Raw genomic sequence first — 16,380 nt, 5'->3', positions numbered from 1 at the left:
GGTTGATTTTATAACACAGTTCTCCCAAGTCTAGGAAATGGGAAAGGCTTCCAGGCAAGTCCACGGTACCATACTGTATGACACCCTTCACACAAGCTGGTTTCATGTGTTCCATGGAAATAGCCCAAAAGAGCAGTGGAGATCTGTGTGATACTGCTCAGCTCCATGCGGAAATGCGCAAGACAGTCCTCGGCAAGGATCTGAACTTGGGCCCCAAACCCTGTCTGGTGATGATCTGGCTTCTGGCCATCATGTTGTCAGTTTCGAAGAAAAGGAGGTAGAGGCACACAGGGAAAGAATCGTCCTGCCTCGGGATCCCCCCTGTGTTTCATTTCCTGGACAGAGACAATGGCTGTGCTCTATAAGTTAGAAAGTGGTTTTCTTCCTACACAGACTCAGGCTTCGTGTGTGTGTGTGTGTGTGTGTGTGTGTGTGTGTGTGTGTGTGTGTGTGTGTGTGTGTGTGTGTCTGACAAAACCAGAGAGGGGTGAAAAAGGGGCAGGGACAGAAAGAGAATTTCTGGTGACCAGCTGGAGAACTCTGGCATCTTCAGAAGTTGTCAGGGCATGGGAGAATTTCTCCAAAAGTCTCATGTGGATTCTCAAAGAGACTGAAATGCAACAGATCCAAGAGTGGCCACCATGAATTCTGGAAAACAAACAAACCAACCAACCCAGAGTATAGGACGTAGCTACTTATAAAGGGACAGTCTTTCACCAAGAGAATAAAATAGTACCGTATTTCCCACCCAGTAGGAATGAGCTCGTGGAAATCTCACTTTACCTCAAACTAGACACAATCATTAACAGAGTGGGTGATTTTAAGTTGAGTTGTAGAGACTGAAGTAGTCAGAAGCGGGGGTGGGTGAGGGTGGGTGGGGGGATCATCCCAGGTATTTGGAGGGCCGAGGTCTGAGCAGAATTGAACTTGGAGAGACCACAGCATAATTTCCTATGCATATGCCCTTAGAAGTGCTGACTTGAAGCAGAGCTTCTTCCTGGCTCACCTCCTCCCTTGGGCTATGCAATATCACCTACTGGACACAGGGAACAGCCCAAAGACTAAAGAGTATTTCAAGACTCAAGTGGAGCTCAGAGCTGAATAGTTGGACCCTACATTTTACACAATTTGAAAATCGTTTATATTCATCTTTTCTGTCTCAACATCAGAGAAACTACAAAATGTTCCCTAAACCTTTTTTTTTTGTGCTACGGATTATCTCTAAAGAAAAGAACACATGGGGCTGGAGAGACAGCTCTGGAAATCAAATGCTTGCCACACTTGAAGAACGGAGTTCGATTCCCCAAATCTCACACAGAAGCCAGGTGTAGTAGTGGGTTTGTAACCCCAACACTGGGGAGGTGAACATGAGATCTCTGAGGATCACTGCTGCCCAGCCCAGACTGGTCAGCTAGCCTTAGGTCCCTGAGAGAGATGTTTCTCAAAACAAAACAACAACAAACAAATAATAACCAAGGTGATCCTGAAGAATAAATAACACCCTAAGATGACCTCTGTCCTTTGCACACAAGTGCATGCATACCACTCCCACACTTATGAACATGCACATGCCTGCACACATGTAAATGCACACACCCAAAAGAAAGAACATTGCATGCTGGTTTTTTCCTGTAATCCCAGCACTCAGGAGGCTGAAGCAGGGTGACCACCAGTTGAAGTCAGTATGGGCTACATAGAAATACCCTATCTTCGGACTGTTTGGACTCTGAGCCCAGAGCTTCAACCAGAACTTCAGATCTCTGTATTGACCAACCCTCATTATGGAACCTTCTTTCCATAGAGATGGTAGCTAGCATAGAGACCCACAAAGGACAGTGTGAAGAGAGTGAGAGGCTTTGGAGCACTCCGCCTTAAATGTCTTTATCAAACTCCTGCCCACAAGGCTCAGGGATCTACATGGCCGAGAAGGTAGAAAGAATGTAGGAGCCCGAGTTGGTGGTTGACTCCAAGGAAGAAGCAGTTATCTTCCTGATGTAACAGGACTGATAACACATATGAACTCACAGAGACTGTGACAGCATGCACAAGTCCTAGACAAGTTCAACCCAGACAAAATCCCAGCACTAAGCAGGGAAAGTGAACATAAAATCCCACGACTAACCAAGAAGCCATTTGCAATTGATAGCCGCTGGGAGAGGGAAAATCAGTTTTCCTCAGCGGAGTGTCACAGGGTATATATCAAGCACACTCTAGGGCAGGCATTATGCTTAGAGGTAGGTAACCAACATAAACTAGATTCCATGTTTTCTGTTTGTGTGTGTGTGTGTGTGTGTGTGTGTGTGTGTGTGTGTGTGTGTGTGTGTGTGTGTGTGTGCTTTTTTGGTTTGGTTTTGACTTTAGTTTTTATTTTTAAGAGAGAGAATATGAGGTTAGGTGGGTAGGGAGGGGAAGATCTGAGAGGAATTGGGGGGGAAGAATATGATCAAAATATATGTTATGAAATTCTCCAAAGAGAATAACAATATTTTAAACTGTTTTGCTGTGGACTTACAGAGAGAGAGAGAGAGAGAGAGAGAGAGAGAGAGAGAGAGAGAGAGAGAGAGAGAGAGAGAGATGGGTAGGGGAGTGAGAGAGAGAGAACCCTGTTTCCAAATGAAAGGGTGGATGTGAGAGGCAGAGGGAGGAACCCACAAGCAGTTCTCTCTGCCTCCTGGCCCCTAGTCTTCCAATGTGGCTTGCAGGTGAGATAAAACTCTGCACATCCAGATAAAGCTGATGCCCTATTTGGGGTAAGGCATTATGTGGGGCATTATGCCCGTTTCTTTGTTTTATTTTCAGGCAGTGCTTTAGGAAAACCTGTTGTCAGTTTGGATGTTGGTATTAAAGCAATCCATGCAAATCCAGCCAGCTGCAACCGTAGAAGTCTTGATGAAGAGCCAGTCAGTTTGTGCATTCGATTGGAATTTCAGGAGATAATTGTTTCATTCCCAGGTCTGTCCCTGGTTCACCATTTGACCTCAGACTAATTGCTTAATCTTTCTTGCCTTCAGATGTTCTACTTTGAAAAGCAAGAATAATAATAACTTCCAACTACCTATCTCATCCGGGTATTGAGTGGATTAATAGGGTCATGTTTGTAAAGTCCTGGGAAACTCAAGAAAGAAAATGTCCCTCTGTCTTGGCGATGCTGGTTGGTAATATTCTAGGCTGGGAAGGGCTGAGCTCAGTAACCATTACTACGGAGGGATGTCTCTGCTCCTCATAGCTAAGGAATGGCCCCTCCTGAAAGCAGGGTTTTCATCACCCTGAAACCTCTGGTGAGTTTGTTGGTGCAACAAGGATGAACTGCTGCGGTAAGCCATGCTTGCTCCTCTGTTTCAACAATACACAGAATTCCTCGGAGCATTTCTGCCTTAGGAATACATAGGCTGCCTTTGGGGGGTCACACAGACTAAGACTGAGACCTGTCTATGTCACTTCCTGGCTGGGTGACCCCAAGCAGATCACTTGGTCTCCCTGTGCCTCCTGGATACCTAGCAGGAGCATGCGACAGTCTGTCAGGCCATAGTACCAGAGTCACGAATGTGTAATCAGCACTGCATCTCTGCCTAGTGCTGCCAGGTGTGATGAGCACTGGCTGGCCCTCGCTCAACCTGAGCTCCCCTCATCAGAATGTGGGCTTATCAAGAACCTGGCTGTCCTGCGGCCATGCACTAATGACAGCCTCCTTTTGGGAGCCCTCCAGATTTAGGAAAATGACAAATCAAAAGGAAACAACTTGGTGTTGGGGATTTGTGCAAATTCCCACAGTGTATTTCTCTGTCATGACTGATTTAGCCCAATCTCTCGACTCTCCAGGTGCAGCACTCTATTGACTAAGAACAAGATCCATGCCAAGTATCACGCTAAACACGGCCAGTGTGCTTTCTTGTTTCATCATTACAAAGCCCGGGGAGCTGGTACCTTTAGTAATCCCATTTATAGAGCCAAGGTTTGGTGAGGTTAAAGAAGTCACCCAATGCCACACAGTGATTCCAAGAACAGCCTGGATTCCAGTACTTACCTGACCCCAGAGTTCTGCTATTGGTACTGCTGCCTGATAGGGAAAAAATGTACATCATCCCTGCATATCTTATTTTATGTCTCTGAGTTCAGAGACAATTAGCTCATGAGGGCTTTGACTGAATGAATGGATTAACCCCTGGATGGACTTGTAGCGTGATGACATTGTTGGGAAATGGTGAAAGGTAAGTAGGTGGGCCTTAGTTGGAGGAAGTGGGTCACTTTGGGGTCGTATCTTTGGGGACTGTATCGCACTCTGGTCCTTATTGTATTCCCCTGCTGTCCACTTCCTTACTGTTCACCATCTTCTTGCTGCTGTGATGATCCCAAGCAAATGGACCAAACCCTCAAAACACATGAACTAAAGTGGATCTTATCTCTCCGAAGTGGTTCCCATCAGGCATTGCATTATAACAATGAGAAAAGTAAGGACTGGCAACGGTAATGACCTAAAAAGGGCATATTCAGGTATGGATGAGAAGTTTAACATGTTAACTTACAGATTTTTGGTTTGCCAAAGGGTTTTCCCTCCAAGAGTTCATTTCTGGAACATTCTGCTGTCCAACCTTTCACTTTATCATATATGATATGTATATCTACAGAAGCTTTGTGCAAATAAATGAATGCATGAATAAATTCTCTCCTATAGGCAGGGCAGATGTGTAAATTCCATAAGGGCAGGTGTTTTATCTAATCTTTACTTGAGTTTGTAGTCCTTCCTGGCACATGTAGCATCTCCTCCCATTAACCCTGCTGGTGTATGCAATAGTGTTCCCAGGATGTAGTTTCTTCCTGGCCAGGTTCCACTCACTACAATGTGATGATGGCCTCCTATTAAGTAAATCTCTTTTAGTGTCTGTGAAGCTAGTCTGGACCCAGGTAGCTTTCATTTAACCCTCAACATGAATCTGACTTTTTTTTTTTTTTTTTACAAAAGTGATAATGACCCTAAAACAAGCGAACATGATTATGTTGCTGTGAGAACTTTTCCAATTACAGACAATAAAGCCCAACTCAAACCAACCCCATGGCCTCAGCATAGCTGGAGCCATAGGCTGTCATAGGCCAAAGGCAAGGTCTGGTTTTCTCTACACTCTAGATGGGCACACTGTGTTGACCAAAGCTACTGTCAGCTTGCAGGGTCTCCTCGTTTACAGTTAACCAGACAAGAAGCCTCAAAGTAGAGGTGGTTCCTGTCCCTCTGTGGCCAGACACCAAACTACTGAGACTTTCTCTGCTGACTAACCAGTCACCCATAAGGCTTGAATTATGAGCCAGGCCTAAGTCACCTGCCAATACCTTGAGCTGGATGGAGCCTTCTCCCCCATCACCTGCTGGAGAGGAACATGAGGAGCTCTCTGGGAGCTCCATTCATGAGAGAGAGGAATGAGGCATAAAGTTGTCCAAACTAGAGATGCCCTGTCCTCCTCACTGGCACATTAACAGTTACTTTTCTTCCCATTTTAGTAGTAGATCAGCGTCTCCTCTTTGGACTGTGGAGTAGTTTGAATGTAATTGGTCCCCATGACCCCATAATCCCATAATCCCGTAATCTCATAATCCCATAATCTCATAGGGAGTGGCATTATTAGGAGGCGTGGCCTTGTTGGAGGAAGTGTATCACTGCGGGGGCAGGCTTTGAGGTTTCCTATGCTCAGAATACTACCCAGTGTGTCAGTAGGTTTCCTATGGCCTGCCAGATGTAGGACACTTGGCTATTTCTCCAGCACCACGCCTGCCTGCATGCTGTCCTGCTCCCCACCATGATGGACTGAACCTCTGAACTGTAAGTGACCCCCCTCAATTAAATGCTTTCTTTGTAAGAGTCGCCATGGTCATGGTGTCTCCTCACAGCAATAGTAAACCCTAACTAAGACACGCTGTTAGCCCCATACCTCACTGTGTGGCATTAAAAGGTCTTATTCCAATCATCATTGCTGTGTGTGCCTGGATACCCACTTTACTTGGAGCCCTGAAGAGGAGAATCCTGGTCCATCCCTCTCTGCATCATCAGTATTTAATGTAATCCCCATGTGTGGTAGGTGGATAAAGGATGGACCACCTGGGAATCAAGATCCCATCTTGGGTGACATTCTCCAAAGGCACAGATACAGAGGAAAATTCTGTACCATGAACAGTGACACACGTCATGAGAGCACGGTAAGGAAACGCAAACTGAGGAACCGTGGGCCATGATGCAGTCACACAACCTGCCTCAAGAGAAAAGGGCCGTCCAGTTCCAGCACTGTGAACCCTTGGTCACGTGTGTGGGAGACACACATGACGCCGGCTCTGACTTCAGCCTCCATGTGGGCCATCTGAAGTCACAAAGAAAGCAGCAGGTGGTCTTTCTTTCCGGTGTTCTTCTGGGGGAATTGTCTTGGTACCTGACTCTGTCCTCCATCCCTCCCTCCTTCCATCCCTTCTGAGCCTCTTGCTCCAGCCGTCCCCTCCTTTCCTCTGCTGTTCTCCCTCCCTTCCTTCTCCTCTCTCTCTGCTTCTCCCCTCTGCTGCAGCCTCGAGTTAGAGCTCATGCAGCTCCTCAGGTGAGTCGCCTTCCTCACGTCTTTAGCTTGCTTCGTTCCTCTGCTGTGTTAGAATGACCAAGGCTCTTGCTGATTCAGTGGTTGGGGGTCAAAGACAGAGGCAAGTGAATCTCTGTGAGTTCGAGACCAGCCTGGTCTACAAAGCAAGCTCCAGGACAGCCAGGACTGTTACACAGAGAAGCCTTGCCTAGAAAAAAAAAAAAAAGAATCCTCTAAGTGTGTCAGACACACTGTCTGGATGGACTCCCTTTGGAAATTTTCTAGGGTTTGCCAGTCAGCAAAGGAGGACCCCAATGTTGAACTTACACTGTGAGGCTTTTAGCCCTTTCCCAGCACTGTTACTTAGCTGGGACCTCAGCCCAGTGAATTTACCAATGAACAGTAATATCTAGAGTGCATGTGCCTACTTTTGTGAGCTTTTATCCCATCTGTGCATCGGAGACATCCTACAGTTCATTCCACCTTTGGCATTTAGTCACTGCTCAGTCATTGTTGATGGACTAAAATGGACAAACCATCAGGGTCTGGCCAGTCCAGTCCTAACTCAACAAGGAGATGAGTGGTGTGCCCTCAGTGCTTGATGAGTGAATGGCTGAAGATCTATAATATGTGCTGAATTAGCTAACACTAAATACATGAATGAATAGTGAATGGCACATCAATGGCATCCATGACCATTTCTTTCCATATGTTTTAAGCTGCTCTCTGATTTATTTTTTGTATCTACAATACAGTCCCAACAAACTGACTCACTAAATTTATGATTTGCTTTTATATTCTGCTGGCGAATTTTGAAATAGAGGCTGGTGTCCTCTGTATTGAATCCCATTTTCAAATAGTCAAGAGATATTTTCAAAGCTCCCTGAATGGAGTAGGCAAGACAAGGGAGGGATGGCGCTTATGTACCAGCTAATCTCTGTTATGACATATCTGCATGAGTAAGGAGTGGGGGCCATGGGGGTAGGATCGTGCCCCTGGGCTGAGTAGAAGAGGGTTGTCCACAGATGACACATGAGTGGGGCCATCGTGTTCCTGTATATACTCGGTAGATATATGTACCCGCTGGAATAGGTAAATCTAATCCTTTGCCATTTTTCATTTCACTTTCTTGAATTCTGTGGTCTTACCAAGGAGCAACTGCTTTTCTTCTGGGTGAAGTAGAGATCTTTGCTTAATTCAAAACCACTTACATTAATACATGCAGCCACAGAGGGATCTTTTGCAGAGGGAATGTTATTCATGCTTTTCAAAGTCAATGAATTGTCACTTGACCTTAATGGACACATATAGATCACTGCTTTGGGGATTAAACTAAGCAAAGAAAAGCAGCTTTTACTCAAAATTCGATTGTTTATTGATTTGGGAAGTCATAACAGAGTCACATTTTGGACACAACAATGGCAGAGTATATAAAATTAAAATGACTCAGAATTCATTCTGCTACTTAGAATTATGCGAAGTTCCCCCAAAGGAGGCTGGGAATATTCATATAGACTAAAAATGCTAGTAGGGTAACTCAAGTTAAAATTCAATTAGATATGAGCTTGGTGTGATACATCATAATTAAAAAACTAGACAAGTTTTAAAATATAGTCAACTTCCTGGATATTTTGCATAATGGTGGAGGTCAAATATCTGACCCAAATGTTGCTAGTGTACAGCCCTCATTTAACATTTTTTTTCTACCATTGATTTGGTACCAAAAGTATAAAGGTCAGGCAAGACTAGAAAGATGCTCATGCAAACACAAGGACCTGAGTTCAATCTCCAAAACCCATTAAAAGCCCAGGTACTGTGCTCCCGGAATCCAAGCACTGAAGAAGTAGAGATCGGTGGATCCTGGGGCCCACTGGTTGACCAGTTGGCCTAGCTGAATCAGCAAGCTCGAGGGTCAGTGTGAGACCATTTCTCAAAAAATAATGTAGAGATTGTTTGAGGAAGGCTCCTGTCATCTCTGGCCTCTGCATGATTGGACCCATATTCACACACACACACATACACCCCTGCATGTACTACAACCACACACACACATTTTAAATGTGGGCCAATCAGGCAGCTCAGTGGTAAGAACAGTTACTACTCTTGAAGAGGACCTGGGTTTGGTTCCCAGTACCCACATCAGGCAGCTCACAAACTGCCTAGAACTTTAGTTCCAGGGGATCTGATGCCCTCTGACCTCCCCAGGCGTCTCTACACACATGGCGAACATACACTCATGCAGGTACACAAAAATACACTTAAATAAAAATAACTTTTTTCTAAAAATTGACTGTAAGTTGGTATGGCCAGTTCAGACATGGATATTCCTGAAAAGACTAATAAGAAAACTAGCGTGTTGTCTTAGTTACTTTTCTATTGCTGTGAAGAGACACTATGACTGAAGTAACTTACAGAAGACTGTAGCTAGAGTTTTTCTCTCCGGGTCCTGCCAAGCCCCGGCAGTCCCGTAGCCCACTTATAAAATAAACATACAGACGTTTATATTATTTAAACTGCTCGGCCATTAGCTCAGGCCTACTGTTGTCTAGCTCTTACTAATATACTCAGCCCACTTATGTTAATCTATATGTCGCCATGTGTTCTGTGGCTTTACCTGCTGCCTTTACATGATGCTCCCCGGACGGCGGGCTGGCATCTCCTCCAGCGTCCACCTCCCAGCCTCTCCTCTCTGTTTGTCCCACCTATCCCATACTTCCTGCCTGGCTACTGGCCAATCAGTGTTTTATTTATTCACAACATACAGGACATCCCACAGCAGAAGACAAGGTTTATTTAGGCTCACAGTTTTAGAGAGTTGAGACCATGACCATGGTGGAAGCATGACAACAGGCAGGTAGGCATGGTGCTAGAGCAGTAGTAGTAATAAGCCTATACTTTTATCTGCATGCAGTAGGCAGAGAGAGCTAACTGGAAATGGTGTGGGCTTTTGAAACCTCAACTACACCCCACCACCACCATAAAACACTTCTTCCAACAAGGCCACACACCCTAAACCTTCCCAAACAGTTCCACCAACTGAGAATCCAAGTATTCAAATTTATGAGCCTATGGGGGTCATTCTCATTCAAACCACCACACATGTAACCCAGTAAACACACACACACACACACACACACACACACACACACACACACACACACGCACACACACGCACACGCACACGCACACACACTGAAATCAGTAACTGATATCTGAACTCTTCTGTTCAGAGCAACAAAATAGCCAAGATACCGAATCAAAGTAGTCATCAGAAGATGAATTGTGAAAGTAGCATATGAGCTGGGGGTATGCCCCAAAGATACAGCACTTGCTTAGTGTGTGTAAGGCTCTGGGTCTATTTCCCAGGACTGTAGAATAAATGAATAAGAAAGAAAGCAAACAGGGCACACATGCACAATGAAATACCTTTCTGTCTTTAGAAATATTGTCATTGAGTACAGGATGAACCTAGAGGACACTGTGTTAACTGAAGAAACCCAGCCACAAAAAGACAAATAATGCATGATCTTACTTACATGTGTATTTTTCTTTTTTAAATCAGATTTCTAGAAGTACCATAGAGAATAATGGTCATAAGATCTTATAATTTGAATCTGGAATGGTCCCCAAAGGTTCATGAGTTGAAGACAATGATCCCCAGTTCAACAGTGTTCAGAGGTGACTGGACCAGTGTATTAACCTGTCATGATCACAGCTGAATGGACTATAGGGAAGTAGTGGAAAGTGTAAGAGGTGAGGCCTTATTGGAGGAAGTAGGCCATTGATGTATCTTGTCCCAAGTCACCTGTGGTAGTTGAAAGAAAATGGTCCCTGTAGGGAGTGGCACTATTAGGTGTGACTTTGTTGGAGTAGGCCTGGCCTTGTTGGAGGAAATGTGTCACTGTGGGGGGGCAGGCTTTGAGGTCTCCTCTGTTCAAGCCATGCCTAGTGTCAGTCGACTTCCTGTTGTCTGAGGACGAAGATGTAGGATTCTCAGCTCCTTCTTCAGCACCACATCTGCCTGCGTGCTGCCATGTCCCACCATGATGATAAAGGACTAAACCTCTGAAACTGTAAGCCACCACCTCAATTAAATGTTTCTCAATATAAGAGTTGCTGTGGTTTCTGGGTGGTGGTGGTGCACGCCTTTAATCCCAGCACTTGGAAGGCAGAGGTAGGCGAATCGATGTGAGTTCAAGGCCAGGTTGGTCCATAGAGTGAGTACCAGGACAGGCTCCAAAGCTACACAGAAAAACCCTGTCTCAAAAAAACAAAACAAAAACAAACAAACCAACAAACCAACAAAACAAAAGCAACAACAAAAAAAGAGTTGCTGTGGTCATATGTCTCTTCACAGCAAAAGAACACTGACTAAGACCCTCCCCCAGCTTTACCTTGCCAGTGCCTCCCTATGATGATGCTCTAACTCACCTCAGGCCTAAAGCAACAGACCCACCCAACTATGTACAGAGAGCCATGAAAGTATAAGCCTAAGTGGACCTTCCTCCTTAGTTTTCAAACAGTTAATCCTAACAGTGAAAAGTTGACCAACACACCAGGGTTGAGGTCAAAGAGGAGCCGGGGGAGATGTCAATCAAAGGATACAAAATTTCGATTATACAAGGGAAAAAATTTGAGAGATGTACTGCATAATATGTTGATTATAGTTAATAACGTATTTTATGCTTGAAAATTGCTGAGAACAGATTATTTTAGAGTTCTTAGGCTGAGGTTGTAGTATGGTCCAGAACACCTGCCTAGCATGAGTAAAGCCCTGGTTAGATCCCCAGAAGACACAAAAGGAAATGAAGTTCTCTGCACAAGAAAGGATGATGGTTAGGTAACTGTTAAGTAGCTTTATTTAGCTGTAACATGTATGCATACCACAACATTTATGCACTGTAACTGTGTACCATTTCTATTTGTCAACTAAAATTGAATAAAATTTAAGTATAATAATTAAAGATTATGTCTCAGGGATGGGACTGGTGAGGAGAGATGTTCACATTCATCGGCACTGGGAAATGCCTGTCTCCCAGGCTGAGCCTGTTTCAGAGCCTGTTTTAGCATTCACTTCAGCTTGTCTCAGGGTCAGCCTGACAGGTAGTCCTGGAAAAGCTGATCATCGCTTCCAGTTGGGAAGGAACTGATTTAACCTATATGAAGATCTAGTTAGAACCAGATCTGCACATGCGCAGCTGTTTCCTAAAGAGTTCCAAAGCCTTACTGCACAGCTTGAGACATGCAACACTAACAACTGCTCAACAGGTTAACAACAAAGTAGAACAACAACAACAAAAAACAACAACAACAACAAAAAAAAACAACCCGGCCTTTTGTTCTGTCTCTCTAAGAAATCTACCTCCTGCCTGGAAATGGTCAGTCTGTGCTCTTCTCAACTCATTCTGTGACTTCTTGGTGGCCCCCAGCAAATACGGAACAGGTTGCTTTCAGTGGTCTCCCAGAACCAGCCATGATGTTTGCCTTTCAGAAGCAAATGCCAGCTCAGAGGACAAAACTCAGAGACGATGGTAATGAGACAAGCAAGCGGAGTGCCAGGCATCTGTAGAGGAAAATGATTTCTCTTATCGGCTAGACTCTTTGCACAGAGGCTGAGAGGAAAAGTGGGACAACCTTTAGGGTCTAGGCAGCTCGGAGGTACCTTCTAAGGGCTAGCTTTGTCTTTCACAGGTAGGTGAACTGTAATGGCTACTTCCTTGTCACTCAGGCCAGCGACATGGGAAGAACAGCCCCTTCATTCATATTTCAGAGCATGCTCACCAGAGCAGTCATGGGAAATCACAGCCTTGAGCCAGATAGAGACCCCTGCCCTCCTGCGTTGACATTTGCATGCAGGCAAATGGAAAACAGACGACTGTGCATGTAAATTAAATAAGGTCATTTTTGATCCGGAGGAAGGAGAAAAGCATCCCTATAGCAGGGACAGGGGTGGGGAGTCACGGAGACAGAGATGAGACTGCTTCAGGTCAATAGGTCCGTGGAGGAGGTGACCCCAAGACAGTGAGGATGTCCAAATATGAAGGAAGAACATCTCATGCGTGTGGGAGAGCAGACACCAAGAGTACACCCAGAGGAGCCTTGTAACCTGGTAAACTTTTTGATCCGTAAGGTCTGGGGAGACTCCAGAGAACTTTAAGTAAGGTAGAGACATGGCCTGAGCTGCAGGGTGAGAGCATGCACTCAAGCCCACCAGGTTCTTACAGGATTGTGTGGAAGGAGTCCCACTCCAGGTTGTTTCCAGAAAGCAAGGAAGAAAGGTAAGATCTCGGGGTAGGGGTGAGGGGAGGGTGCTGCTGGATCTGGATGTGTAGAGGGAAAGTGAGTTGTGGCTTTCAAGTCAGCCAATTCCTGATAGAACAAAGCTCTGTCTGATGCCTCCATAAAACTCAGCTAGCATGGGCGGGGGTGGGGGTGGGGTTCTGGAGTGGCAGACTTGTGTGTTCCCTGCAGTGGAAAGTGAATCAGAAGGTGCTATAATTTCAAGTCCTGCCACTAAAACTTGGGCATTGGGGACCTATGATCTCCTGTGGCTTTCCCCATTCTTCCTCCACAGCTAATATCTACTTCATGAGGGGAGGATGGAGTAAGGCAATTAGTATGAGCTGAAGCATGACTGGCATCTGGCAGGAAGAGCTGGGTATTTGACCCCTGATGGAATCATCATTCATTCCTCACCATTATCCCCGCACTTACCTGCCCAGGTCCTTAAAGGATCCTCCCACCATGTAGCTGGTCATTTCATGCTGAAATGGCCTGCCATATGTCTTTCCTTTTCAGCATCCCATCCCACCTTCCTCAGATTGTCACCCAGGGACCCAGTCACCAGCAGTGCTGAAATCACAGCATCTGCCATTCCTAAGCAGTCACCATGGGCAGAGGTGGACCAAGGTGGACCAAGGCCTTCTGTACAGTCTCAATGGTTGGAACAGCTTCACTCTAGTTCTCTTAACTCTGCTTTATGTGTGAGGAAAATGAGACTCACAGGGACATGTGGTTACTATAGGGTCACCCAGCCAACAATAATCAGAACAACAACAACAACAACAAATCATACTTTTTTTCTTTCTGTCACCCCCAAAATGAACAAGCAACGGTAACAGACAAATAACAACAATGCATACAAGAACAAAATATCCATTCGGGATCAGGGGAAAGTACCACTGGGCATAAGAAAGAGCTTCAGGAGAGCAGGCTCAGGGCATATAGAACTTGAGACTCTTTTTGTTTCATTTTGGTTTTGGTTTTGTGAGCCAGGGTTTTTCTGTGTAGCTCTGGCTGTCCTGGAACTCTGTAGACCAGGCTGGTCTTGAACTCAGAGATCCTCCTGTCTCTGCCTCTGAGTGCTGGGATTAAATGTTTGTGCCTCCATGGCCACCATGCCTGGCTGAGCTTGAGGTTCTTAAAACATGTCCTTGAGTCTGCCCAGAGACCAAAAATGGCCTCTAACCTCAAGGGAGCCTTTGTCCCCCACAGGCCAGTGGCCAGTGGCAGTATTATGTGATGGGATTACTTTGACTGTGGCCATGTGGTGCTGAGGAAGGCCCCTGGCCCCTTCCGGCCTCTTTGTCCCCTTCCATCTGCAGGGCCCTCACACAGCCCTCCTGCTCTTGACTCTGAAGCAAAGAGGTAAACATCTTGGGGCCCTTTATTAGTTTATTTCAGAAGATGGAGCCTGTTTGTCCCTGGGGTCCAGCCCTCTTTTATGGCCTCCAGGCCCTCTTGACAAATTCTAGTGACTGGAGAGAAAACCCGCTTTCTACAGCAGATCATTAAAACACCCACCATAAACCCAGGGCCATAAAACATTATTTGCCAGGCATAAAAGGAGGGTAGATTTTCCCAGAATGACAACCCAGGCCCTGCTTTCTCCCGCTGGGAAAAGGCGGCACACGGATGCCGTCGTTCATAAATTCCTTATCTTGCACTGTGCTTTGGGAAAAGAACTCTGTTGGGAAAGCAGCCAGAAAATATTGATTTATTTGTTCCGCAGAGTCCAAAGCATTTTTAATGAGAGAAGCATGGCGATGCCCTGCCAGCATGTCTTCAGATGACTTAATTTGAGAACACACGCCCGCATGGTTTGTCAGGAGATGCAGGACTTCCACACACTGGAGGCTGTCCTTCCAGAGCCTTCCCAGGTGGAGAGGCATTGATTTCCCCCCCTTGCATCTGTTTGTTTCCCAGTCAAACCAACCAAGCAGCACCCACAGTGGGACTGACTCTTAGGAAATCCAGCTTTCCCCCGGGCACCCACCCTCAGCCCTTCACTAAAGGCTCCCAGGGGATTTCCGATTTGTTTAGGTCACATGTCTGAAGGATAGGGCTGAGGTCCTGCATACTTGGAGCTCAATGTTCCAGTGCTATAGCTCTATGAAACCACTGAGTCACCAGTTAAGAAGCTCTCATCCCTTTATCTGAAGTCACTGGGACCAGATAGGCTTGCTGGAAATCTTGCCAAAATTTTTTTCTTGAGCAATAAAATATAGTATATAACTCAAATAGCATTGGTGATGTCTGGGGAAATAGCCAATAATCAAATGTGTTGTATTTCTTCCGTGAAAAGTATGAATAGTCTCTGGCACTGAAGTAAAGACTGGCTACAAACGGTCTAGTCAAAATTTGCATGCCACAAAGGGGGTTTGAAAACCTCAATTTTTCAGAGCTTTTTTTTTTCTTCTTCTAAAAGAGTCAGTGTCTAGCAACAAGTCATCTTGGTATTCTTACCACTCTCTAATGTCAAAGCCATCCTCGTCCATTCTAAGTGCCCTTCTTCTGAGTACACCATCTAATTTCTGGCTGCGTGTGTGTGTGTGTGTGTGTGTGTGTGTGTGTGTGTGTGTGTGTGTGTGTGTATGTGTGTGTGTTTCAGAAGCTATGGAGGTGCTGGGAGGCCTTATGAACAACTAGAAAGTAGCAGGGAAGGAACTGGACTCCAGGCTTCAACTTCCACTAGAGGATAAAGGGATGAACCCCCAAGGCTGAATCTAACCCACAAAGGCAACGGTTGAGAAGCAAGCAATTATCCAGGTAACTCAGACAATAGCTGAGTAAAATAAAGAAAACGCTCAGGGTTGAGCAGCCAGTGGTTTTGCTTTGTAAGTGGAGGGGATTTCCCCTCTACCCTGTTTCTTTATGTGGCCTGCCTCTGGAATCCAGGGCACTTGGTGCCAAAGTGACTTTCATGTCCTTTGGGAAGCTCTGGGGTTCATAGTTCATAGCTACTCCTTGCTTGTTCTCAACAGCCACTGGAAAGGTATATCCTGGAGATGTGCTACCCCAGGGCTGAGCTGGGTGCCTGCCTGGGAACACCTGGCCTGGGCCTGGGGTTGGGGTGGGGAGGCATGGGAATGTCTTTGCAGCTGCTACAGAACTTTAGCTGGAAGGGAAGGGAAGGGAAGAGAAGGGAAGAGAGAGTGCCTGGAAGCAATTCTCCGGATGCAAAAATCCCTAAATTTTATTCCTTTTCCTCAAGTGTGCAAGTCTAAAGCTACATGGAAAAATTGTGAAATGCCCACAGATCAATAAGGGGTGGAAGCCTAGAAAGGGTTGGAGGAGAGGAGACCCAAGAGGTGAAGGGGAGTCTTGAGAGCCTCTGGTTTTCCTCAGGGCTGCAAGCATCCTTAGCAAAAGAAAGCAGCCAGTAAGGGGGTGGGGGGGTGGGGGGGGTGGGGGGTGGGGGTGGAGCAGATCCATCCATCCATCTCATGCAGTTTGCATAGCTCACGAAACCATGTTTGCATTCCCAGCAAAAGGACCAGGGATGCTATGATGGGGAGGCATTCCGTTAGTGGGTACAAATATGGCTGGGCTG

Source organism: Peromyscus californicus, unplaced genomic scaffold (assembly GCF_007827085.1).
Source record: "Peromyscus californicus insignis strain IS unplaced genomic scaffold, ASM782708v3 Scaffold_12__1_contigs__length_115047231, whole genome shotgun sequence".
Classification (NCBI taxonomy): Eukaryota; Metazoa; Chordata; class Mammalia; order Rodentia; family Cricetidae; genus Peromyscus; species Peromyscus californicus.
The sequence above is the reverse complement of the archived record's forward strand: the minus strand, read 5'-3'. Positions refer to the sequence as shown.